The sequence below is a fragment of the Rhinatrema bivittatum genome, chromosome 17 (genome assembly GCF_901001135.1).
Source record: "Rhinatrema bivittatum chromosome 17, aRhiBiv1.1, whole genome shotgun sequence".
In the NCBI taxonomy this organism is placed as follows: Eukaryota; Metazoa; Chordata; class Amphibia; order Gymnophiona; family Rhinatrematidae; genus Rhinatrema; species Rhinatrema bivittatum.
In genome coordinates this window covers 37839575-37865391 of record NC_042631.1, presented here as the reverse complement: position 1 = coordinate 37865391, position 25817 = coordinate 37839575, and the positions used below count along the sequence as shown (strand labels likewise).

The window sequence follows — 25817 nt, the reverse complement described above, 5'->3', positions numbered from 1 at the left end:
ACAATACCTCACCATAGAACAGGCACAGGACAGGCGGCAGCAGTGCAAGCTTCCCTTACACACAATACCTCACCATAGGGCAGGCACAGGACAGGCGGCAGCAGTGCAAGCTTCCCTTACACACAATACCTCACCATAGAACAGGCACAGGACAGGCGGCAGCAGTGCAAGCTTCCCTTACACACAATGCTTCACCATAGGACAGGCACAGGACAGGCGGCAGGTGCAAGCTTCCCTTACACACAATGCCTCACCATAGAACAGGCACAGGACAGGCGGCAGCAGTGCAAGCTTCCCTTACACACAATGCTTCACCATAGGACAGGCACAGGACAGGCGGCAGGTGCAAGCTTCCCTTACACACAATGCCTCACCATAGAACAGGCACAGGACAGGCGGCAGCAGTGCAAGCTTCCCTTACACACAATGCTTCACCATAGGACAGGCACAGGACAGGCAGCAGGTGCAAGCTTCCCTTACACACAATGCCTCACCATAGAACAGGCACAGGACAGGCGGCAGCAGTGCAAGCTTCCCTTACACACAATGCCTCACCATAGGACAGGCACAGGACAGGCGGCAGGTGCAAGCTTCCCTTACACACGATGCCTCACCATAGAACAGGCACAAGACAGGCGGCAGCAGTGCAAGCTTCCCTTACCCACAATGCCTCACCATAGGACAGGCACAGGACAGGCGGCAGCAGTGCAAGCTTCTCTTACACACAATGCCTCGCCATAGAACAGGCACAGGACAGGCGGCAGCAGTGCAAGCTTCTCTTACACACAATGCCTCGCCATAGAACAGGCACAGGATGGGCGGCAGCAGTGCAAGCTTCCCTTACACACAATGCCTCGCCATAGAACAGGCACAGGACAGGCAGCAGTGCAAGCTTCCCTTACACACCAATGCCTCACCATAGAACAGGCACAGGACAGGCGGCAGCAGTGCAAGCTTCCCTTACACACACACATACATGTAATGCCCCAATACATAGCAGGTACAGCACGGGCATCAGCCCTGCAGGCTTCCCTCACACACACTGCCCTGTTAATGTATCTCAGCCCTGCTCTAAGGAAGAGAAGTTAGTTTAGTCTCTGCACTGGTCCAGTTTCTCCTCTCCGCTGAAATTGCAATTTGCAACCAGTGTTAAATGTATTAATAGTGGAATGCGGCCACTTGTCCAGTGAGTCTGACTGAGTTGAGCGGGTAGGGGAAGCTTTCAGATACCAATGCTTTTTTGCTTCTGCTCTGTATTAAATGTAGCTCAGTAATTAGGGGGAGAAAGATGGGTTTCCCTGTGCTACCCCTCCAGGAATGTGTGTGTGTAACACGGGCCCAGCATGCTCACTTTTACAGGGCAAGAAACCTCTATGGGTATCTCATGTTCTGTGAGCAGAGCTACATTGCACACTCTGAGCTGTTACGAGGATTCAGTCCGGCCCTGGGTTGCAGGCTCGCACCACAGAACCTTCTGATCTCATTCACCGGAAAAACCCTATGAGAAATCCAGGACTGAAAGGAAATCTCTTTTATTCCGTGTTTAACAATCTCTCTCGCTGGTGCCCACTGTGACAAGGAAAGCCTACAAGAGTGAGAGCACCTGCTGCAGTACAACTTCTATCCACTATTGGCAGCCATAATAAAAACAAATAAATAAATAAAAATCCAGCACTCGTGACAGGGAAAGGACATCTTATCTTAAAAAAAACAAAACATTTGGAAAGAAAGAAGTGAAGCTCCAGTGAGCGGTCACTAATATTTAAGTCAAGTGTAAACTAAATTCCCTGTTCATTCTCGGAGGAAAGTGCAGCCTGCACATGAATCACTCTCAACCTAGGGCCCGCGAAAGTAGAAACACCCACATCCTCTCTAACCTCCCTTTCACCTAAGTTAAACTTGCTCCTGGTGACTTCACTGTTTTTCTTGCAGTGACATCATTCCAGGTGATGTCACCGCCAAACCCAGCAGCCTGCCTGGAGCCGGAGAGCTGCCGCGATGCAAACACACAGCTAATTATTCTCAGCTGTGGGTCAGATCCAAACACGCTGCAGGGACAGGCGGCAGTGGCAGTAACACGGTAAAGGTCGGCACTAAAATATCCATCCAGTCTGCCCAGCAAGTATTTTAAGGGTCCAGTTTCAGCACAGACCTGGGACAGGCAGTAGCACTCAAGCTCAGCACAGACCTGAGATAGGCACGGGACAGGCAGCAGTGCTCAGGCTCAGCACAGGCCTGAGAGAGGTGGGAGACAGGCAGCAGTGCTCAGGCTCAGCACAGGCCTGAGACAGGTGGGAGACAGGCAGCAGTGCTCAGGCTCAGCACAGGCCTGAGGCAGGTGGGAGACAGGCAGCAGTGCTCAGGCTCAGCAAAGACCTGAGGCAGGTGGGAGACAGGCAGCAGTGCTCAGGCTCAGCACAGGCCTGAGGCAGGTGGGAGACAGGCAGCAGTGCTCAGGCTCAGCACAGGCCTGAGACAGGTGGGAGACAGACAGCAGTGCTCAGGCTCAGCACAGGCCTGAGACAGGTGGGAGACAGGCAGCAGTGCTCAGGTTCAGCACAGGCCTGAGAGAGGTGGGAGACAGGCAGCAGTGCTCAGGCTCAGCACAGGCCTGAGGCAGGTGGGAGATAGGCAGCAGTGCTCAGGCTCAGCACAGGCCTGAGACAGGTGGGAGACAGGCAGCAGTGCTCAGGTTCAGCACAGGCCTGAGACAGGTGGGAGACAGGCAGCAGTGCTCAGGCTCAGCACAGGCCTGAGAGAGGTGGGAGACAGGCAGCAGTGCTCAGGCTCAGCACAGGCCTGAGACAGGTGGGAGACAGGCAGCAGTGCTCAGGCTCAGCACAGGCCTGAGAGAGGTGGGAGACAGGCAGCAGTGCTCAGGCTCAGCACAGGCCTTAGACAGGTGGGAGACAGGCAGCAGTGCTCAGGCTCAGCACAGGCCTGAGAGAGGTGGGAGACAGGCAGCAGTGCTCAGGCTCAGCACAGACCTGAGACAGGTGGGAGACAGGCAGCAGTGCTCAGGCTCAGCACAGGCCTGAGACAGGCAGCAGTGCTCAGGCTCAGCACAGGCAGTATTTTTACAACTTTATGTTTTTTTTAGTACGGACACTGCGGGACCAACCTGACTGAGGAAGGCTAAGCTGTGTTTCCCCTTCACACATCCCCAGACAGAATGAAACAAGATCTCAATTCGGGAGAGCTCAGCATGTCTGCAGAAGGGGAAACACCAGTGCCTTGATTTCCTTCTGCTAAGCTGTTTCTATAGCAGCCAAGCGTCAAAAAGAAAACATGCAGCCTGGTTAGCAGAGAAAGCACAACCTGACATTCACACTGTGATCTGACTTTTATAAAGTGACCAATTTTATGAAAAGCAAGGAAGTAGTGGCCAGCGTTTACAGCTTACTACATGGGAGAAAGAGACAGAGATCCTTATAGAGAGGGAAGGAAGCAGTGTCATGGAGTTGCTTTTGGTCTGTGGTCACCTTCTCTCCTGCTGCGGTCTCCAGAGAGCCAGGAAAAAAATGGCACATCAGTATAAGTAAACCAAGTTTGTCATTTCTATGTTTTGGCAAAATCCCTGCTGCCTTAGTCCTCTGCATTCTCTCTCCTGGCCCCTCCCTCGCCCCTGTTCCAGTTGTCAAAATCCCAGCCTGAGAAAAACCTCCCAGGAGTAATAATAGAATCAGGCAAACAAGGCCCTCTGACGACACTATTATTAAACATGAAGGCTTAGAGCAGGGGAGATCGGGCAAGAGTCCTAACAGTCTATACATACTGAATGGCAGCCACTGCATCACTTCCAGCACTGCACGGTCTCTGACAGGGGGGGGGGAGTGGCATGGTCTTCTCACCTCACAGGCCTTGCAGGCAAGTAACATGGAGCGTTAGTTCATCCAGGCTGAGGTGCAGAATCCACTGCAAAGGAGGCTCATCAAAGAATCGAAGATGAAATCTGGATATTCAGCAGATGGAGCGTGCATGCTGACTGCACACTGTGTGGGGTGCATGTCCATGTACTACTCACACACTCTGTGGGGGTTGCATCTGTACACGCTGTCTGAGGTTCAAGCCTACACTCTCCATGGGATTCACACCAGCACAGTGGCGTTTTATCTGAAAAACAGATGTCGGGACTCATCTATAGGGCCCTCCTGAATGGGATGGAAAAGAGCATCAACCTGGGACCCAGTTTCTGCAACTGGACACACAGCCTATGAAATGACAGCTTTGCAAATATTACATCCAACCCTAGAACACCAATACACTTCCTACCGGGAAAACCGAACTAGCCGGACTGCAACAGATCACTACACAGAAAGAAGCGCCCAAAGGCAGAATACCTCACCTTGATCTACAGACAGAACATGGATAAACCCTCACCAAAAACAGAATAAATGAGCACAAATTATAAACAGAAATATGCAGGTAAAAACTGAACTAGAAGCCAGACTCTGCAAGCAACACTGGAGAAATGGAAACAGAAATGCATTTCCTTCTGTACCATGCAAAATACAAAGACGGCAGAGAGGCTGCAAATTCACATTCCCAAAGCTGATGTATTTCAGTCATTAAACCAAAAGGAAAAGTCGGGTTTTTTTCTGCGTTTGTCGTCTGGATATTTTAATGCCCCCCTCTAACAAGGACAACATAAGACTCCCTCCCAGACACACAAAAAAAAACGACGGGGATTCGGCAGCCTGAAGATAACGCTTTGCATCCCCTCGCATTACGTTTCCCACTCCCTACCCAGCCGGGATCCTCTATCTCTCACCTCCCTTTTCCTAGCAGGCAGGCTGAAATCCCTCTCTTTTTTCCCAGGGCCACCGGGTGCAGGTTTTTTGGGGGGACCACAGGGCAAGTGGAAGAAAAGGTGCTGGCATGTACCCCCTGAAAAAAGCCCTGCCCCCACACACACACTCTGCACACTGTTTGGGTTGCATGCATGTATCGCTGCCTGCACAGTCGGGCCGATGCTATAGCCAGCGCTGGCTGCAGCACACGGCTGACCCGCAATTGGAAGCATGTTTTGGCGCGCGTCCATATCCCACCCGATGCAAAACGGGGATTAGTGCGTCCAATCACGTGCCTAGGTAATAGCGGGCATCACATGCAAACGCAAGTTGATAAGGCTATTATCGCTTCCCCTTCCAATTTTCATGTTCTGTTTCAATGTAAACCTTCCATTCCCCTTCCCCTTCCAATTTTCATGTTCTGTTTCAATGTAAACCGATGTGATCTTTATTTCATATAGGAACACCGGTATATAAAAATCTAAAAATAAATAAATAAATAAATGTAAAAAAAAAAAAAAAGTGCACCTCCAGCACACATTTTTACTCTCAATAATTAGTCTTGAGGAGCCCAAAAAGAGAACAGAAAAGCAGAAAATACTACTTCCTCAGACTTAATAGCATGGCAATATTAAGTCGGAGGAACTACAAAATTGGAATGTCCTGGGAAAAAAAAAAAAAAAGTGTGCCGGCAGTGCACAGGTTAGGAAAAGGGACGCTCTAAAACTTAGCGTCCAGTTTTCTAAGTGTCTGACCGCCACCTCTCCCGGGCACCCGCTGCCTAGGAAGGTGCTAAGGGTCATGCGATTTCCCCTAGCGCCTTCTTGTTCACCATGGCAGCCCAAATGCATGTTGCACCGGGCGCCCCGGAGAGGTGGATCGGCGTGCGCTCAATCACGAGCGCCCCTTTAACACGCGCCGACATTGCATCGGCCCGGGTTTGTGGGATCCAAGACTGCGTGAAGACCGCACACTGCATGGGCAACACATCCGTGTTAAGGGCTCTGTTTATCCCAATTTTAGTTGCAGAGAGAAGTCCGTCTAAAAATCAGCTGTCAAGGAGTTGAACATACCTCGGAAAGTTCCATTTGCAGAATTGTGTTTCTTGCCTAAGCTGATTCTATTATAACAAGAATATGCTGTTATTTTTCTTTGTATTTGTGTCCATGTCTGGTGTTTTTTTTGTTTTTTAATTTTGCTGGCTTCTCCATTAGGAAAGGGGGCTTCTGACTGGCTTCTCTTGGTGACCGGATGACTCGCGTGTCTCAGCGCAATCGGCACACAGCCTTTCTGCAGCAGAAGTGTTCACTGTAGATTATGGCAGATAAAGGCAAAAGCTGGCCCCACCCAGTTTTCCCAGCTGAGATTAACTGCATTTTGTAACATTTCTCTCTCTTACGTACATTACGCTCCAGGTCCCAGGCAGCTTTAAATACTTTTGTCAATAAACACGAAACTCCAGCGACTCATGCGATGGATAAACACAGCAGGTTGGATGCATTTCCTTGGATTCCTATAGCAGGTTTCTCCCCGGCACAGGGTGTGCAGGCAGCAGGCACTCTCTTGTCAGATTTCTACAAACCGAGGAGTGCGCTGTCACTAGTCTGTGACGAACGCCCCAGAGAGAGCGAGAGACTCGTGTGCTTGAGGGAGAATGGCTTCTTTGTTTTGGGATCCTTGAAAAAGGTTTCATTATGAACCAAAACACAGAACAGATTTTAGAATAATACTTGCTAACTCTAACCGCCTGTCTTGTTCAGCTTGTTACTTATGGGGCAATTATCAAAAACGGGTGCGCGCTGCTTCTAGGCCCACGGGGTTCATTTTCGAAAAGAAATGCCTTTTTTTGGGGGCCAGCTGGCGCGCAGGCGAAATCCGTACTTGCGGACTCCCGGCTGCTTCACAGAAAGCCTGGCATGCGGCCTCCCCTGGCCACATCCCTCTGTGGTGCAGATACTTCCATCCTCAGAGGGCTGCTTGATCAGGGTAAAACAGTTTAACAAACAAAATGGGCTTCTGTGTGTCTCTGGAAACCTGGGTGTTTTTGGAAGGAGCAGCCGCCCCTGTTTTTGGAAGGAGCAGCCGCCTAGTGGCGAGAGCAGCGGCCTGCGAACCAGGGGTCAAACCCCACTGCCGGCAAGTCACTCTGTTCCCCATTGCCTCGGGTATAAAATTTAGGGCCTCATTCACTAAGCCACATTAGGCCTTTTACTGCGTGAAACGTGCTGGGGTTTTTTTTTTGCATGGTACATGGCTTAATGCAGGCATGACATGAGAGATTTGAAATAAATAGTGTCACTGCAGCCCCGGCACGAGCCTATTTAAAAAGAGCTCATAAATACCCTAAACTATGGAAATCAATAAACGCAGACTGCTGAAAAATTCACAGGCCATATTACTGGGCTTGAAATTAGCTACAATTCAGGAGTGGTAATTAATTTCCCACAGGTGCATCAGGATGTTAACGTCCATCCTGAGGTACCTGGGCCTTAATCTTAAAAGGAGCCTGAGAATACCTGCTCCCAAAGTAATGTAAAACCCCCCAGAGGTCTGTATAGACCCCTTCCTCCTCCACCACTGCGTTTATAGGCAGCTCAGAGTAGTGAACATTTTTAAAAATAAACTTTTTCGAGACGATGGAAGCCCCGCCCCCAACTCCTCCCCTTCACACAAACTTTCTGGCCTCCAGAGCTGAGGAAGCTAGGACTCCTCTCCCAAACCCCCCCCCCCCCCCAACCCTTCCAGAAAAGATTCCTGGTGGACTAGTGGACCCTACACCTTATCCCCCCGGACCTCCCCCTACTTGTAAAAATGCCATTGGTGCCCGAAGTGACTCCTAGGCTATGGATCCCATGGCAGCCATCTTGAAAAAGGGGCAAAGGCGGAGAGGCAGCTATTTTTCAAGATGGCTACTCTTGGCCTGGAGCCTGGCGCGCTTTGGGCCCCCACTGAACCTCGGGTAAAGATATCGCGGCTTAGTGAATGACCCCCTTTAGATTGTAAGCTCCCTGGGGATAGGAAAATGTAATCCGCTCTGAAGTGGCTGAAAGGGGGAATATAAATCAAATACATTTTCTAGAATTATTTTCCTGGATGGTCTGTGATAAGTGCAGGGACCACCAATCTCTAATTTGGACTCTGGATTGTTCCATTCTTAGCTGTTTTTTTCCCCCCATTATACTATTTATTGGAGATCACATTAAGCACATACAGCCAATTCTTAGTTGTTTTTTTATTCCATTTGTTGTGACGGTGTATGTCATAGTTCATTCAAGGAACTGCTTTTTTTTTTTTTTTTAATTGTCCTCAGTATGTTTTTGCTGTTTTCTATTGTAATGAGCATTGAATGAGGGTAATGAATACTTATTTATGTGAAAATGTTGATACTCTGCTACTTCTAGCACTATTTACAGAGCAGATTTCAGAGCACACATTCATAATAAAATAACAGAGAACAAAGAACCCTGATTCTAAGAAAAACATACTCAAACGAACACAGCACACAAAAACTTTATAAATTACATAAAAGCTGCAGTAGAATGTATGGCCTTTAATTTTTTTTCCCCTAAAAATAGAAAAGAAATGTTTTAATACATAAATTAAAACTGAGCCCAAAAGGTCCCCTCACCCAATCCCACCCTACACACCTACGGAGAAAGACGAGTGCATCCTGCACCACTCACTTCAAAATACACGGTACAATGACGGACTTGCCATTTTGAGTTTCGGTAACATTCAGTCAAATATACACTGCAATAGCACTGCCTGACACTGCTCCGATACCACTGTATGGGCCAGATCTTTTAATCTATGCCCGATTTTATAACATGCGCGCGCACATGTGGGGTCGGCGCACGCAAGGGGGTGCACAATTGCGCACGCCGAGCCCTAGGAGAGGCCCGATGGCTTTCCCCGTTCTCTCCGTTCTCTCCCTCTGAGGCCGCTCCGATTTCGGAGCGGCCTCAGAGGGAACTTTCCTTCCGCCCCCCCCCCCCCCACCTTCCCCTTCCTTCCCCTATCTAACCCGCCCCCCAACCCTACCTAAATCCCCCCCCACCTTTATTTCTTTATTTACGCCTGCCTCTGGTCAGGTGTAGGTTGTGCGGGCCGGCGCGCGAGCCCCCGGCACAACTGCTGTGCCAGAGGCCTCTGTCCCGCCTCCACCCCGCCCATTTTTTCAAGCCCTGGGACATGTGCGCGTTGCCGAGCCTATGCAAAATTGGCTCGGCGCACACAGGAGGGTTTTAAAAGGGTTACGCGCGTAACCCTTTTAAAATCCACCCCTATATGCACTGCTCCACTACCACCTCCCTCTGGCCGGATGAAGCGCAATGTGGCCAGAACACAAATGTCCTCAGTAACTATGCTGCTTCATTCGACTTGCTGTTATGGATGGAGGCGCTGCTGTGGCCCACTAGCTGGGTATTCGGGCCTGGCAGCCCCCGTGATGGGCAGTGCTGACACCCTGGTTCCAGGGAAGGGTCTACACTTCCTTAAGTGAGTGGGCAGAAGAGCATAAAATGTGTTTACACCGCAGCTGTGAGGCAAACTGGAACCGCAAGCCCAGAGAGTGAAAGGAAACCAGGCCCTAGGGTCAGCCTTTCCCATCTGGCAGATAGCTCTTTGCTCACCAGGTTTATCTGTATTCAAATAAAACCCTCTGCCACTGAGAAGGGAACCAGAGGAGATGTCTAGGGGTTTTTATGTGTCACACCCTTCAGTGTAGAATAGCATTTGTCACTAGTACAGATCCTAATTCAACACAAACTGCCTCTCAGTCAATAGTCCACTGATTGCAGGCTATAGTCAGTGCAATGACATCATCAAATATCCTGTGCCTGTAATTTTCAGAAAAGTCTCATGAAGCAAATGCAGACTGCTAGACCCAGTCAATACAGGAAGATGTGCCCCCAAGGACGGGAGAGGAGCAGGCCTGGATTCGTCAATAGGCACAGTAAGCTAGGGCAGCAGGCTAGATTATGAAAAAGAATATAAATTATACTAATAAATATCATGGGAAACTACTTTAGTTTCAGCATGTAATATAAAAGGTGGACATGTTTGTCAATTTGCTTCAGTATTTTTTTTTAAATTTTGCCTCAGGATCTACCCCTGAGCTGCCACAGGAAACTAGGATTCTGTGCAACCTTGGGGGGGGGGGGGGGGGCTGTGGGAAGGAGGGAAGACAGGGAGCAACAGTTCCAACAGTGCCCTAGGGGTGCCAAAATAATAAATCCGTCACTGGAAGGGAGATGAAAAGGGAGCGATCTTTAGAGGCAATGCATCCACTGGCCATGGCTGGGCTTACGATCTACGACTTCCCAGGAGATGCGGTTTTGCATTCTCTTCACCGTACAACACGGCTAAGACTGGAAAGAGCAAGAGGCCAGATGTGCTTAGGCTGCTGAACCCTATAAGCAGCTCAAGTCATGTCTGCAGCATTCGGCAATTGCATCTGTTCTTGTAGGAAGTGTGCGTGGGGGAGTGGGGAGGGATGTTATGTAGCGCTTGCACAATACTCCAGCAATGCTAGGGAAGGACTGGTCTGGGACCCTCGCCAAACCTTGTCAGAGCCTATCCGCTCTGTCAAAGTGCTCATGTGAGCCCGGAGTGGACGGTTCCAGCGAGGGAGGGGGAGGGAGAGAGGTCCTGGGAGGATCTCTCATTGACGACAATCTCACATTCTTTCCGAATCCTGGGAGTAAACGAACACTCCAAATTTAGAAAGAACCAAGACTGGAAAATTGAAACATTCCTTGAAGAATTGGTACAAACAGGGGGAGGGGAGCGGAGGTGATCTCAGAAATACATCAGCACCAGATTAAAAGGTTATAAAAAGAAAGAAAGGGGAGCGAAAACAGTTGGCAGAGCTGCCGGCACGTCAAGGAGCCCGGCTGGCTGGTTTGCTGCAACAGGAACAGCAGGTAGTGCCATGCCAGGTATGAATGAGAAGTCCACACAGTGCCGTCTTTGTCTTTGCATCTTTTAACCCCAGCCTTAAGTGTTTACCTCTGTCACCCAGACACACCTACTGTGGATAGACTGGTTTTAGGGTCACCAGGCCACATTTTTTTTTTTTTTTTAAACTGACAAGCTGCTCCAGTTCTGGTTTACCATGCATGCATGGATTTGTAGCTCCTGCTTTTCAAAATCAGTTTACAAGGCAGGGACTGGGATCAGCTGGTGAGACTCACCAGTTCTGTACAATTTAGCACAAAAATACAATCCAGAGTTTTCTTGTGTCGGCTGGAAGCATCCAGCATTAATTCCAGGTGGTTATAGACATGCAGTGCCAGTTGAATTTAAGCAGTAGCTCTGGCTAAAGAGTAGTCAGAATTCAATAAACACATTATGAACAGCTGAAGATTGGAGTCAGGGAAAGAAACTTAAAAACAGGGGGTTTAGCCGTAAGATAAAGGGACACCTTTTATTTTGAGGAAGTACAAGTACATAGTAGATGAAAAATAGAAAGGAAACCTTAGAATAAGATCCAAGGAGGGCACAAGAGAGCCAAGAAACAGACAAGCCGATACTCTGCCTGGTAAAACTTAAAATAACAATATATTTGTTGCTGCTTTGCTCACATTTCAAGGTAAATAAGGGGACCCTTCTCCCCTTCCAGCCCAACAACTTTCAGGATAGTTTTCAAATGATAGGAGGCAGGCAAGAGTGGATGAGGTGAGACTCCGAAGCCTTTGAAATGAAAGGTTCTTGTGTTTCAGGCAGTAGGAATGAGGGTGGGTGTTACTGTCCAGGAAAAGAGCAGTTATTTATATGTAAGCAAGTAGAAAGCTGCTGGCCCACCAGGGGAGCAATTCACGAGTTACCTCCTGCTTAACGGCTGCCAACTCAGAAAGCAGGTTTTGCATGTGGAAGCCATTAAACGCCAGACAACTTTCCCTACTGGGTGGGCAAGCGAGAAAGAAGGGAAGCAGGAGAGGAAGAGTGTAGGCCAGAGGCAGGAAAAAGGACCCACTCTCTTCTCACTCTCCAATGGTGGACCCTAGTATAGTACCCAACAACAAAGTCAGACTACATCCCCCACAGTTCCCCAGCGAGTTGTTGGAGGGTCCTGAGATACGGGCTGGCAGGGGTTTGTGCCACTGTCGTCATCTCTTTGAGTACCTGTTGGAAACAGACCTCTTAAAGTTTGGTTTCAGATCAAATGCTTGCTGGGTGGCTAGAAATGGAGGGGCAGGTCATGTTTCTCTTAGTAAGTCATCCTTCGGGACCTTCATTTTCAGTCCCCGCCCCCTCGCCCCAGGAGTTTATTATATTGAGCAACAATGGAAGAAGTTCAGTGAAAAAAAAAAAAGTGCCATTTTTTTCACACTGATTTTAAGAAATTGCCATAAGAAGTTGCCATGCTGGGTCAGACCAAGGGTCCATCAAGCCCAGCATCTTGTTTCCAACAGATGGGGGGGGGGGGGGGGTTTCTCCTTAAAATAAACACTGATAAATACCAGGGGAAAATAAAATAAAAACGGAAAATGAAGGTCCTTATTCGTCCTAAAGTAATAGTGGTTACAGGCCTTTTATTATTGTTCTTAGGTTTTCCAGCTCTGGGGTGTCTGCTGCTGAGTGGAACTCAGGCCATGACCAAGAAAACCCTGGCGACATACAAATTCTGGGCAGGGGATGGGATTGTAATATTTAGTCTCATCTAGACTCAAAAGAGTCAATTTGCACTTTCCGGTGTGGCTCGCACAAATGAGCCACCATGCATGGCCTGGCGTCTCTTCTCAAAATCTTCACACACCCCCAACTCCATCATACAAATGACTGGGAGCTCTGAACTTTGGAGACAAAAGGAAGAGCAATGTCATACTCTTCCACTGCACAAATAAGAAAATCCTTGCAAGAGAGAAAGCAGAATAAAAGGTAGACTTTATTTTTTCTCTTTAAAGGAGAGCTACCAGCTGGTGTCACGTTCTACAGTGAACTGGGATAAAACTTGACAAGAGTGCATCCAACGTCAGCCCTACAGTCAATGCTATTTTTCCACTGACCACTAGGTGTCTCCATAAGAGGAATGCGCAGCTCAAAATCTTTTTTTTTTTTTAACCTCCTAAGGCCAGGAGTCTCCAAAATCACTGAGGGCCACAACCCAGTCAAGTCTTGTCACAATGCATTAGATTTATTTGCATACAATGGAGGCAGTGCATGAGAATTTGCATACAATGAATATGCATGAGAATAGATCTCATGCATATTCATTGTGGTACTAATGAAAACCTAACTGGGTTGCTGCCCTCGTGCACCTCAGCCCTAGGCTGTCAGTTCTACTTCTGTCCCACGATGCGGAGGCCCCTGGTTTGAGCAGGCGTTAATCGGCTATCTGAAAATTGCCATTGCTTACATCACATTGAGAGGCAGCATTCCCAAGGACCGTTTAGGTTGGGAAATACAAAGTGCATGTGTAGACAGCATTTTTAAACCTTCAGGCTTACTTTTGCAGCAAACATCTACTCACAGAAAGGACAATGCAAAAAGCTGAGCAGTAAAACTCTGCGCTGATATGCAGCAGTTTCTTAACACATAAGGAATTTTTTTTTAACTCCCGAGGCAATAAACTAATAGCATGCTAATGCATCTGGAGTTTAAAAAGAAATGCACACGAACCAGAAAATATGCACACAGAAAAACAAGTTTATGCGCAGAAAACATGGATTATGCACACAAATTATGTTTCCATGCATAAGATTTATGCACACAAAAATGCTTTCTGCACAACGCATATTTTCTACGCATAAAATCCCAATTACAGGTCCCAGCACTGGAACTCCAGCTTCCGCCTTACACTAACATCAGCCGTGGAAAGTTTATTCCACCTCGGATTAGGACTTAAGTTTTCAATGCTAGGAAATCAGGAGGTAACCCAGCGCCCCTCTCTGAGCTGGGGAGTGACACCTAATGCCATCACTAGTAAGCGCCAACTTAAATGCACCATGCTATGTGCAAAACTCCTTGCTGCATTGGCAGTAGAGTCTGTGCATGAAAAATGTGCACCCCACTGAGGATTATACTCTGCGCAGGGCCGGTGTAAGGATATTGATAAATAAATACAATATTAGGCCTGCCCCCTCCCATCGCGCTCGAGTCAAACCAGATAAGAGACAGTTGCTCAGCAGCTGCCGGCAGGATATTTCACCGACGACCCCCTACCAGCTCAAGTCAAACTAGTTTGACGGGTCGGTCGTCGGTGAAATATCCTGCCGGCAGCTGCTGAGCTGTCACTTCTGCTGCCGCGGCAGAGGCTGTCTCTTCTCTCTTGCGGCCATGGCTGCTGCCCTGCCTAGTTTCGCCTAGTGCTTCCGCCGGCCCTGGCTCTGTGCTGAGAGCACCTTTTTTGCATCGGTCCCAGAAGCAAGAGGCACAAGTGATATGCGTCCTTCGTACCTGGGACGAGTTTCAAAGCGAAAGTATGTGCAAGCTTTCGTGTTGAAAACTGGTGCAAAGCCAGTGGATAAAAGATTATGCGTGGCCCCAGTGTGGACAGTTTGTAAACTGCCCCCTTATGTAACTAGAGACCATTGCATGTGAAAGTAAAATGCTTCCTAGACAAATTCGATTTTGAAAACCATTTTATTACTTAACTGCTGCAGTGATGCCCACAATACTGCCACAGAAAACTTGTGGTCTCTGCTTCAAAAATATAAATCTTGATCTGTGGCCCAGACTAGGAATAAATGATTTAAACAAATTTTCATAGACATAGAAACATGACAGCAGAAAAAAAAAACAACCATACAGCCTATCCAGTTTACCCGTCCACACCAACTATTCAGCTTTACAATCCTTGCCACTCCTTCAGAGATCCCCTGTGTTTATCCCAGGTTGTCTTGAATTCAGATATTGTCCTTGTTTCCATCACCTCTAAGGGGAGCCTGTTCCATGAGTGCATCCAACACCCTCTCTGTTCAGAAATATTTCTTTAAATTCCTCCTCATCTCATGACCCCTCGTTCTAGATCTTCTTTTCCTTTGAGAGGCCTGCCTACTCTGCATGGAAACCTTATAGACATTTAAACATCTCAAGCATATCTCTCCTATCCTGTCACTCCTCCAGGGTACACATTTTAGAACAAAGACCACCAGTCATTTTAGTAGCACTCCAACCAGTTTGTAGCCTATTGAAGGTGCGGTCTCCAGAATTGTACACAGTAGTCCAAGTGAGGTCTCACCAGAGACCTATACAGGGATATTATCACCTCCCTTTTTCTGCTGACCATTCCTCTCCCTACGCAACCAAGCATCCTTCTGGCTTTTGCTATCGACTTATCCACCTGTTTGGCCTCTTTAAAATCACCCTTAGATCACGTTCTTTCATGTTTAGAATTTCACCCCCATATTATACTTCTCCTGTGAGTTTTTGCATCCTAAATATATAACTCTGTATTTTTAAGGATTAAATCTTAGCTGCCCGATCCTAGACCATTCCTCGAGCTTTTCTAGATCCTTCCTGGCTGTCTACCCTGTTGCAGATTTTAGTATCATTGGCAAAAAGACAAACTTTTCCAATAATCCTTTGGCAATATCACTCACAAAAGTACCGATCCAAAAGGACCAGTTCCTGAGGCACACCATTAGTAACATCCCTCACCTCAGAATGAACTCCATGCATCCTCCCACTCAACCAATTTTTAACCCATTCGGTCATTTTAGAGCCAATTCCAAAGGCATTCAATGTATTTATATGTCGCCTATGTGGAGCTGTGCCAAAGGCCTTACTGAAATCCATGTGTACTAATCTAGCGCACTCTCTGATCACCCATCCAAAGAAATTGATCAGATTTCACTGACAAGATCTATCTTTGTAAAGTCATGTTGTCTCAGATATTATAATCCATTGTATTCCAGAAAATGCACTCTCCTCTGTTTTGGCAGCGATTCCATTAATTTGCTCACCACAGAGGTTGACTAACTGGTCTGTAGGTCCCCTAACTATTTTTAGTTAGCTCCTCTGAAAATCGATTGAGGTTTCCTTCACTTCCAATCCTATTTGTGTTCAATTTATGTGGTCTTGCTCTTGGCCCTTCCACAGTCCACATCAAACAGAAATATTTATTAAGCAATTTTGCCTTCATTATTTATTTATTTAAACATCTTATAGTCCAAAAATCCTTATTCATCCAATGCGGATAACAATTGTATACATATGTATTAAAAACATATAAAAACAAAATAAACACCTAAGCAATTAATCTCCTATATAGCAAGCCTTCACTGCATCTATCTGCACTGTGCCTCAGATCATCATTCCTGTTACGCCTGCATAGACAAATGAGTCTTCAGCTTTTTCCTCAGCAGCCTCTCCATATTCCTCACCTTCACCTCAAGAGTCACTTTTGCACGTCCTCCTACCAATAATCTATCTAAAGAACATCTTGTCCCCTTGTTTTACTGTATTTGCTCTTTTTTCTTCCATTTGCATTCCTGACTACTTTCCCAGCTTCTCTTAGCTTTCCAACATAACATTGCCTGCCTTCCTCTTTCGGTGATCTTTTATAGTTTATGAATGCAGGGTTTTTTTCCTTACTTTTTTAGCAACTTTTTTTTTTTAAAAACCATACCAGTCTTTTTCCTCTTTCCTTAAAAAGGTTAGTTGCCCTTATAATACCTCCTTCTAGTTTTGCACACTGGTCTTCTACTTCCCCTAAATGTTCCCCTCCAGCTAACAACTCCTTGAGATATTCCCATATTTTAACAAAGTTAATTTTCCTGAAGTCTAGGACCAGCACCTTTGAATGGAGCTTTATTTGCCTGCACTCTAGTGCTGAGCTACACTATCTGATAATCACTGGATCCCAGATGATTGTCCACTACAACATCAGAAACACGGCCTCATTGTAAGTACCAGATCCAGTATCGCTCCCTTCCTTGTGGGTTCTGTTACCGGTTGACAGAACAGTTCCTCCTTACTGAAAACCCAGGAACTCCCTGCTTCTAGAAGAACCAGAGTTTGGATGTCTCGATCATCATCTGCCTGACTGAAACCCATTAGCAATTTTGTGACTATCCTCCATTAAATCTCTATTTCTTCTGTTTGTGATGGAAGTCTATATATTATACAAATATAAATAGATATTCTATTTCCCTCTTTCAAGATTAACCCACAGCACCTCCTCTTACCTTGTAAGGCCTCCAATTCTATTGCTTTAATATTATTTTTTTATATTTAATGCCTCTCCTCCCTTTCGTTGTACCTGGTCCTTCCTGAATAGACTGTAACCTGGTATAACTTTATCCCAGTTATGATTTTTCATGTACTACATCTCAGTGATAGCCACAACATCCAAGTCAGCTTCTTCCATGACTGCCTCTAGATTCAGGACTTTATTTTGTGAACATAGTTTTCCAGATGTTGCCCTTGAGCTGACTAACTGCTACGTAGCCCTAGAAGCAGCAGGAACCATCCCAGGATGAGGAGAAAAGAAAACATGCAAACCCCAAAATTGCAAGCTCAGCAACCTCAACACTTAGGAGGCAGTGGGTTGCTATGGTTGGTGACTCACTTCTGAGGGACATGGAAGCATCCATCTGCTGACCAGACATGTTGTTCCAGTAAGTGTGCTGCCTGCCAGGTGCCAAAATCCAAGACATTATGAAGAGATTGCCGAAAATGCTCAAGCCTATTATCTGATGCTGCTCATCCATGTTGGCACAAATAATACTGCTAGGTACCACACCGATTGTAGCAAAGGTGACTTCATGGTTCTGGGAGAGGGGGTAAAGCAGATAGATGCTTAGGTGGTATTCTCCTCTAGCCTTCCAGTCAAGGATAAAGGCCCAGGCAGGGAAGCTCGCATTCTGGAGATGAATGAAAGGTTGCGCAGATGTTGAAGAGATTGTTCCAGTTTCCTGGACCATGGGTTGATGTTTCAAGGACTGCTAAGCAGAGATGGGGTCCACCTGTCGAAGAAGGAGTGCAGCATCGTCCATCACAGGCTGATGAATTTACTGAGGAGGACTTTAAACTAGGATCATTGGGGATGAATGAATATAGGCCTATGGTAAGTGAAAGCCATTGGGTAAGTAAAACATTAAACACACGTATAGAATTGGGGTAAAAAGGGCAACACCTGGAAAGCTATGTACATTAATGTTCATAGTATGGAAAATAAAGGCCCGATCAGCTAGCAATTCATGGGCACAGCCCACTGTGGGACATGACATAACATGCTATGCATTAGGAAATGAGTGATTTGGGTCAGCCAATCTCCTTCAGCAAATCCTTGGTCATCTGTACCATTCATGCAGTTTGTCTGACACAGTACAATGGTGCAATAGTTGCATAACAAATCAGTATGCAAGCCCATTATCTATCTAGTATATGCCACTTAGAATTCCATGTGTTGACACTATAAATAATTAGCGTAATATGGCATGGTTACATTTGTAGAAGTTATCCTGAGCCAGGGAAACATCTAACCACTTGTCCTTGGAAAGGTGCTGGAAAGTTGATGTTAGTCTGAACCATGATTGTGTCATGACCTCCCAAGAATTTGCTCTGCCTTCAGTGGTGCACGCTGTACATCACAGTATGTTTAATTTCACTGTTTATTCCTGATCATTAGACTTGACATCTAGCTATAGCTATACACATCTGATGCCTGAATGCCTAGCATGCAGAACTAAGATACGCAACCTTTCTTCTTCTGGAATGATGACAAACTCCCACTGAAAACATCCTTTGCATGCTGATAAGCAATGAAAGGTTTCAATTGTTCCTCCAGCTGTTTTATGGCCATCCCCACCTGCACTTATGCAGATTCTCTTTCTTTCATTTTGGCAGACATACTCAATGTAACTTCTTCTTACTAAATCAGCACTCTGTATTTTTGAACTGGCACAAATTAAATGTGTGGTTTCCACCACAGAAGTCTTCTCTTGTGTTTTCAGGGTTGACCGGTGATTTGATTGATGGTTGGTGTAAACTTGGTGTACTTCTATTGATATGGGTGGACAGACTTCGTTCATGTTCTGAGACATGGTCTCAGCTGCAATGGCCTTTTCTTGCATGCCAGAAAGCTTCTGGTCATTCTTGGTGAGGTGCAAATGTTGTAGGTCTTCAATATGGATTCTACAGAAAAGATGCCCTCACAGCTGAGCAACTAAAGTTTTGTGAAAGCTGCCAGGGTCTGCCAGTCAACCAATGTCAACACACAAAGCTGCAACTTAGGTGACACCAGTGAGGATATGTAGCTGATTTCACAGTTTTGCCCATAATATTTGTTTCGATATGGAAAGAAAAACACTCAGACTACATGTCACACAATGCCAAATTTGACATGTTAAATACTTCTATATGACTCATGGTTCCCACCTCAAGAATCCAAAATTATTAATTTGTGGAGAAAAAATAAAGATTTCTTTATTTTGTTATTGTGAAAATCATAATACCAAACAAAATTCCCGAGAAAGAACAAAAAATAACCAAATAAAGGTCCTGTGCCAGTCTTGTTCTGCACTTGTGAGTCTAAAGAATCTTACAATATTATCAGCATAATAACACTGACTCTTCATCTGCATGTGTGGTCTGCATCATCTTGTGCCCATACTTGATTATATGTTGGCTGTACCAAACGACCTGAAAGGACACGGCTTATTGAGCATGAGAACTGCATATCAACCCCCAAAAATGCAAGTTCCTATGGTATCTTATTATGTGGATGTTGGACATCAAGTCAAAGATTTGCAGTGGGCAGTTATTGAGTAGATAAGTCCATCCTGGAGAGGGAGGTGATAATCTTATCTCAACTATCACAAACAGTTTTAGATTTTCACCTTGGGCACAGTGAAACCTTTTGGATTAAATGGTATACAACGATTTGACTGATTTGTGGTGATGGAACTGATTTCTCCTATTGCGAGATTTTGTTACAACTAATGATAGATATCTTTTCTAGCTAATTGTGCAGTGCTAAGTGAAGTTATGTGACTGGATATCAATCCTGCTAGCCATTTTTAATTTTGCACATCTACCTGCATGATTAAAACGAGAAACGGACATTAAATTTCCTAATAAGATTCCCTGATGCAGAATTCATATTCATATGATGCATACTTTAAAATACTAAAAAAATTGTGTTTCTTCATGGACTGTATATTGAACCAATGATTAGATTCAAGAACCATATTGAAATCTATTGCAAATTGGTTCAGCATATGATGGTCCATTTTTTAAGATTCTTTAGACTCACCAGTACTGGGATAGGACCTTTTTTGTTTGCAATGTGAAAATCATGGCATTCACAAGGTGATTTCAGAAAGGTTGAGGCACTAATCAGATAGTGACCCATTTGTCTTCATGAGGTTGCTCATCTGCAGGCGCTAACATTTGAATGCTAGGCCAAAGGCACAATAGGGAACACTTTAAAACTCAGTCATCTATAACCTGTGAGGTAAGTGGATTTTTAGTTGTCTAAAACAACGTGCGTACGTTTACAACACGCACAAACCTGTTCACATAAAAGAGATATTCTGGGCTGTGTATTGGATCTACGCACGTGGCTTACATTTTCAAAGGGTATTGGCGTGTCTAACTTTACATCCCTCTTTTATAATTTCTCTAAATGTACACATACGTATTTCTTGCATAACGATCTCAATTTCAAATTCAGTACCTAGTGTTCTGTGTGGGCTTTCCCAGAAACACAGAACTTGATAGCAGATCAGGCCCATGAGGTCCGTCTAGCCTTCAGTGCCTACGGCAAACATAGTTTTATTGAAAAAGGCCCTAAGAAGGCAGAGTTTGTTTTTACAGAAAAAAAATATTTTTTATTTTGTACGCATCTTTTTTTTTTTGATTTGATTAATGTAAACTATTTTAATATGAAAATGACATAAAAGGAAACATTTCGAAGCTGAAGAAATGCAGTCAACTGGAAGCAGATGTGAGCAGACCCATTCAGCCTGAGGACCACCGGTTTCATTATCAAGTCCAGCAGATGCAAAGGAAAGCCTCAGGTGGCTTTTTGGGTCCCTCTAGAGTGGCAATGTGCACAGAAGCTATGAAAGTTACAAGTACAGTAGGATTTTAATAAAGAGGCTATGCACTTCCCTCCTCCAATTCTAAACCCTTACCCCTTAACCCTGCTTTAATATCTCATTAACATTTTAGGTATGAAGAGGCCAATATTTAAAAAAAACAAACCCAAAAAACATACGCTGGATAAGCTATCAGGGATATTCAGGAGGATATCCCCAAATAAAGTTATGCAGGTAAACCCACCTGGCTAGATTTGAATATTGCCAGTTAGGTTTCAAAGTTATCTGCATAACTTTATCCTTAACTGTCTATATTCAGTGGATGTAGCCAGTTAAGTCTTGATGTTATGTGGGGGGGAAAAAAAAAAGAGGTTGTGGTGTGGATTTCCTAGCTCAGTTCCCCTGCCCCCCTCCCCTCCCCTCCATAGTGAAGTAAATAATGACCCTGGTAACACAGACCCCCCCCCCCAACACACACACACATATTGCATAAAGGTAGCAGGCCTGAAACTTGTGGGTTATCTGGTTAAAGGCCTTTGAATACTGGCCTCTTTATCTTTTGTACTTTTACATTTTTATATTCTGCTTTTTGACACTTCAGAGTGGATTACATTCAGGTACTGTAGGTGCTTCCCTATCCCCCGAGTTTGCACCTGAGGCAACAGGGAGTAAAGTGACTTGCCCAAGGTCACAAGGAGCAACAGTGGGACATGAACCCTGTCTCCATGGTTTGTAGTGCGCTGCTCTAACCACTAGGCTACTCCTCCGCCCCAGGTTTAGGGCTTGAGGTACTAAAAGTTTTTTTCCTCATTTTCTGTCTAGGAGACAAAAAATGCTTTGTGTATTTGACCCCCCATGTACTGAAACAAAACTCACTGTACAAATGGACTCGTTCCTTTACTCTGTCACAGAGGCTGCAGCTCCTGTGCAGAGGGGACAGCAGAGGAAGCCCGAGGCTCCACTCTACAGGGGCCCTAGAGGCAGCCGAGGGATAAAGGCCTAAAGCACGTGCTGGGGGGAGAGAACGCAGACATTCACTGTGAAAAGACATAAGAACATAAGAACATGCCATACTGGGTCAGACCAAGGGTCCATCAAGCCCAGCATCCTGTTTCCAACAGTGGCCAATCCAGGCCATAAAGAACCTGGCAAGTACCCAAAACCTAAGTCTATTCCATGTAACCATTGCTAATGGCAGTGGCTATTCTCTAAGTGAACCTAATAGCAGGTAATGGACTTCTCCTCCAAGAACTTATCCAATCCTTTTTTAAACACAGCTATACTAACTGCACTAACTACATTCTCTGGCAACAAATTCCAGAGTTTAATTGTGCGTTGAGTAAAGAACTTTCTCCGATTGGAGTGCCCCCTAGTCTTTCTACTATCCGAAAGGGTAAATAACCGATTCACATCTACCCGTTCTAGACCTCTCATGATTTTAAACACCTCTATCATATCCCCCCTCAGCCGTCTCTTCTCCAAGCTGAAAAGTCCTAACCTCTTTAGTCTTTCCTCATAGGAGAGAGGCACAAAACTGCACACCGAGAAAAACAGCAAAGCAGACACAGGTCTGCAGCATGAAGACGTAACACTGGGGCACAGGAGTGCAGCATGAAGGGAGCCTAGAACCGGAGAGCGTTAATAAACTGCAGGAACATTTCAACAGGACAAACCTCCGGGACCTTGAAACGTAACAAGAATTCCTTCGCATCCAGGAAACTCTCTCTTCAAAGGACCTCAGAAAAAGGAAAGAAAAGAAGGGCATACAATCGGATAGTCTGTTTTGTTTTGTTGTGTTTTTTTTTTTTTTATTTTTAAAGAGTGGGGGCACAGCGAGAGTTTGCCTGGAAAGAAAGCCTAAAAAAACCACTCAGGCTCCTGCAGGAATTGCAGGGTTTGTGGCAGCAGCAGGAAGGCGGGGACATCACGTAAGGCAGGAAAAATGTTGGCTCCAATGAGTTTTCCACAGCTTTGCGTGATGTCAGGAAAATCGCATAAATCAACATGCTTTCTCCTTTCAGGCCCAGCTCCCGGGGCAGAGTCATTAAACACCATTTATAACGAAAACATGGAACATAAGATTTCCAAGGCTGGAACTAATTCACCGAGGAATGTTCTCTTCTCCTGTTCTCTCCTTGTTAGGACTCTTTTGCCTCCTAGATTGTAAAGACATGGGTGAGTGGCCCGGGTCTCATCTCGTAGGACAGAGAGCGTCAGACTGCAACCCGTTCTCCACGCAAAACGTGCAAAAGTGATGGCAATCCAACTGCTGCCTAGAGCGTGCATAATTAGGGAGATCAGACACCAGAAGAGAAAGCGAAGGAGATCAAACTGCAGAAGAGGACACACAAGGCTGAATTTTCACAAGGATTTATGTGCATAAAATCCAGTTTTCTGCATGTCGATTGGGTTTTGAAAATTACCCAAGGGTTCTGCACTTAAAAAGTACATATATAAGATTTCACACTTAAAGAGGCAGTATGGGGGCAGGTAAACCATTTATGTGCACACTTTTGATTTTTGAAAATATGCGCGTAGATCTACAAGTGCGGGTGTGCATCCACTAAGCTGCAGAGGTCCATGCAGAGCTGTTCATTTTCAAAGAGGCCTTGTATACATTAGTACGTTTTGAAAAGTCAGGCTGAAGTCTATGTTCACTTTCTACACAGATTTTAGGCTGGCAGGGGCAGTTATAAAATCACCCGTACAATGTGAAGATGGCCTGACGGAAGAGAGGAACAATTAAAGTGATGGGGCTCCAACGGCTGAAGAAAACAGGTAAAACAACGGGGAAGACAACCATTGAAAAAGAGCAAGGAGACGGGGATTTAACAACTGAGAACAAGTAAAGCCACCGGGATCGCAAGAGCTGACGAGAATGGGGGCAACGAAACAGGGCTCCAATGGCTGAGGAGAAAGAGAGACACGAGGGGAGGGGGCGGGGGAAGGCTGCCCCAAGGGGGCATCATCAGAATGGCTGCTTTTACCTAAGGGTATAAAATCACAAGGCTCTGCCCCAATATCTCAGGCGGCAGAGATCAGCCCCTCCCCTCCCTGCTCCAGCCCCTCCCCTCCCTGGCAGCAGGCAAGGAACTGGATGGGGGTGGATGGGAGCCTGGAGTAGACAAAGAAGAACCCTCTCTAATCCAGCCCCTTCTCTTTTGTTCCCACGGTCTCCTCCTATCTACAGGGAACAGAAAGGTGGAGGACTGGATAGCAGAACAAAGGATTCAGTTTTTATCTACATATTTATTTTTCAAAATTTATGATCCCTTATTCTGTATTTGGCGAGGGTCCGTGTTCTTTACGTGTGACGGAGATGAAGTATTTTACTGCTATGTCGGTTCTGTGCAAGGATCTGTAGCAGTCCAGCTTGTACTGTTTTCCCACTAGAAGGTGTATTGGTGTTTTAGGCCCAGATGTGCTGCCTTTTCATGCAGGGTTGCTGCTGTTTGAGTTCTGGGAGTTAATCTACTGTATGTTTCACAAATCATGTCACAGTGTCTGATGAATATATGTTCTGTGATTTTTGGAAATAAACTGCACAAAATAAAAAAAAAAAGGATTAAAAAAAAAATAGCAAAATGTATTAATTAAGAGCAATTCATACTACATTGGTTGAAGGTAATCTCTGAAACGGCAGGCTGGGCTGAACTGGAATATTTTCCCATTACTACTCACCCTAGGAAAAACATTCAAACAATGTGGTCTCTTCAGTAACAGTGACACAAAGTCCCTCCATTAGCTGGCACTTTTTGTGTGTAACTTCACAAAGTTACTCAGAACCTATACAGCAAAGCTGCCACACCAACCCAGCATTGTGCAAACCGCAGTTTAATATTTCAAAGGATGATGTCCAGTTATGTGATTTTACAGGATTGTTCTGGGAAGGGTGGTGGTGAGGACATAATGAGAGTTGTTAATTATAAAAAATTCAGGGGGAGCCTATAGCCCTGAAAATTAATTGAGGAGGGGCAAGGCTGAAGGATCGAGGGAAGTGATTCCTAAATCTTTTCTGAGGGTATCCCAGGCACTCATCTTTTCAGGATACTGCAATGAATAAGCTTGTGAAGGAGAAAGGTAGAGGCTGCCTCATGGCTCGCTAGTCCTGTGTTGATTTTATGTTTCTTCAGCTCTTGCTGCTGCCGCTGCAGATGGATCTACAGAACTGCAGTCCAAGGAGCAAAGGAGGGAGGAGAGTCAGAAAAGGGGAGGGGTGCTGCTGCTTGGCAGGGTAAAGAGAGGAGCCATGGAAGGGGCTGCTGCTGTGCAGGAGATTGGGGGGGGGGAGGGGCTGCTGCTGCTGGACAGGGAGTAGGTGAGGGTGAAAGGGGGATACAAGACAAGTAGTAGGGGAGGGAGGGAGAGAAAGAGGAAGCTCCAGGGCAAGTGGTGGGGGGGGGGGATGCAGGGCAAAGAATGGAGGAAGAAAGAAGGTGATTCAGGGCACAGAGTAGATTGGGGGGCCAAAGAAGGGAGGGGAAAGAAAGATTGTTCAGTATGGTGTAGGGGGATGCTGGGTAGGAGGGGGCGAGAGAGAGAAAGAGAAAGGGGTGCTTTGCTGGAGCTGTCACCACCACCATAAGGACAGCTGTGCCTTTGCTGCTATAGGAGAAGGCACTGTGTGTCAGACACTCGTAAGTGAAATGTTTTGGGGGAACATTAATTCTGTATATCTGCCCTGGGCACAGAAAAAGTTGGTCCTCACACTGCGACAGGCCTCCAGTGGTTGAGGAGAACAAGTGATGCAATGGGCCTCCAATGGCTGAGGAGAACGAGCCATGCAATGGGCCTCCAATGGCTGAGGAGAACGAGAGATGCAATGGGCCTCCAATGGCTGAGGAGAACGAGAGATGCAATGGGCCTCCAATGGTGAAGGAGAACGAGTGACATGACAGGCCTCCAACAGAAAAGTGAGAAGCCTCCAACAGCCGAGGTAAATGAGTGATGCAACGGGCCTCCAATAGCCAAAGAAAACAAGTGATGCGACAAGGCTTCATTGGCAGAGGAAAACAATCAAAATGACAGGTCTCCAATG

The 25817-nt window shown here is 45.9% G+C and overlaps 1 protein-coding gene across 3 annotated transcripts in view; it reads right to left on the bottom strand.

Moving 5' to 3' along the window:
- Window positions 1-25817, bottom strand: part of DUSP8 (dual specificity phosphatase 8) — a 103605-nt gene that overhangs the window by 26379 nt on the left and 51409 nt on the right. The gene's annotated exons all lie outside the window — the stretch shown is intronic.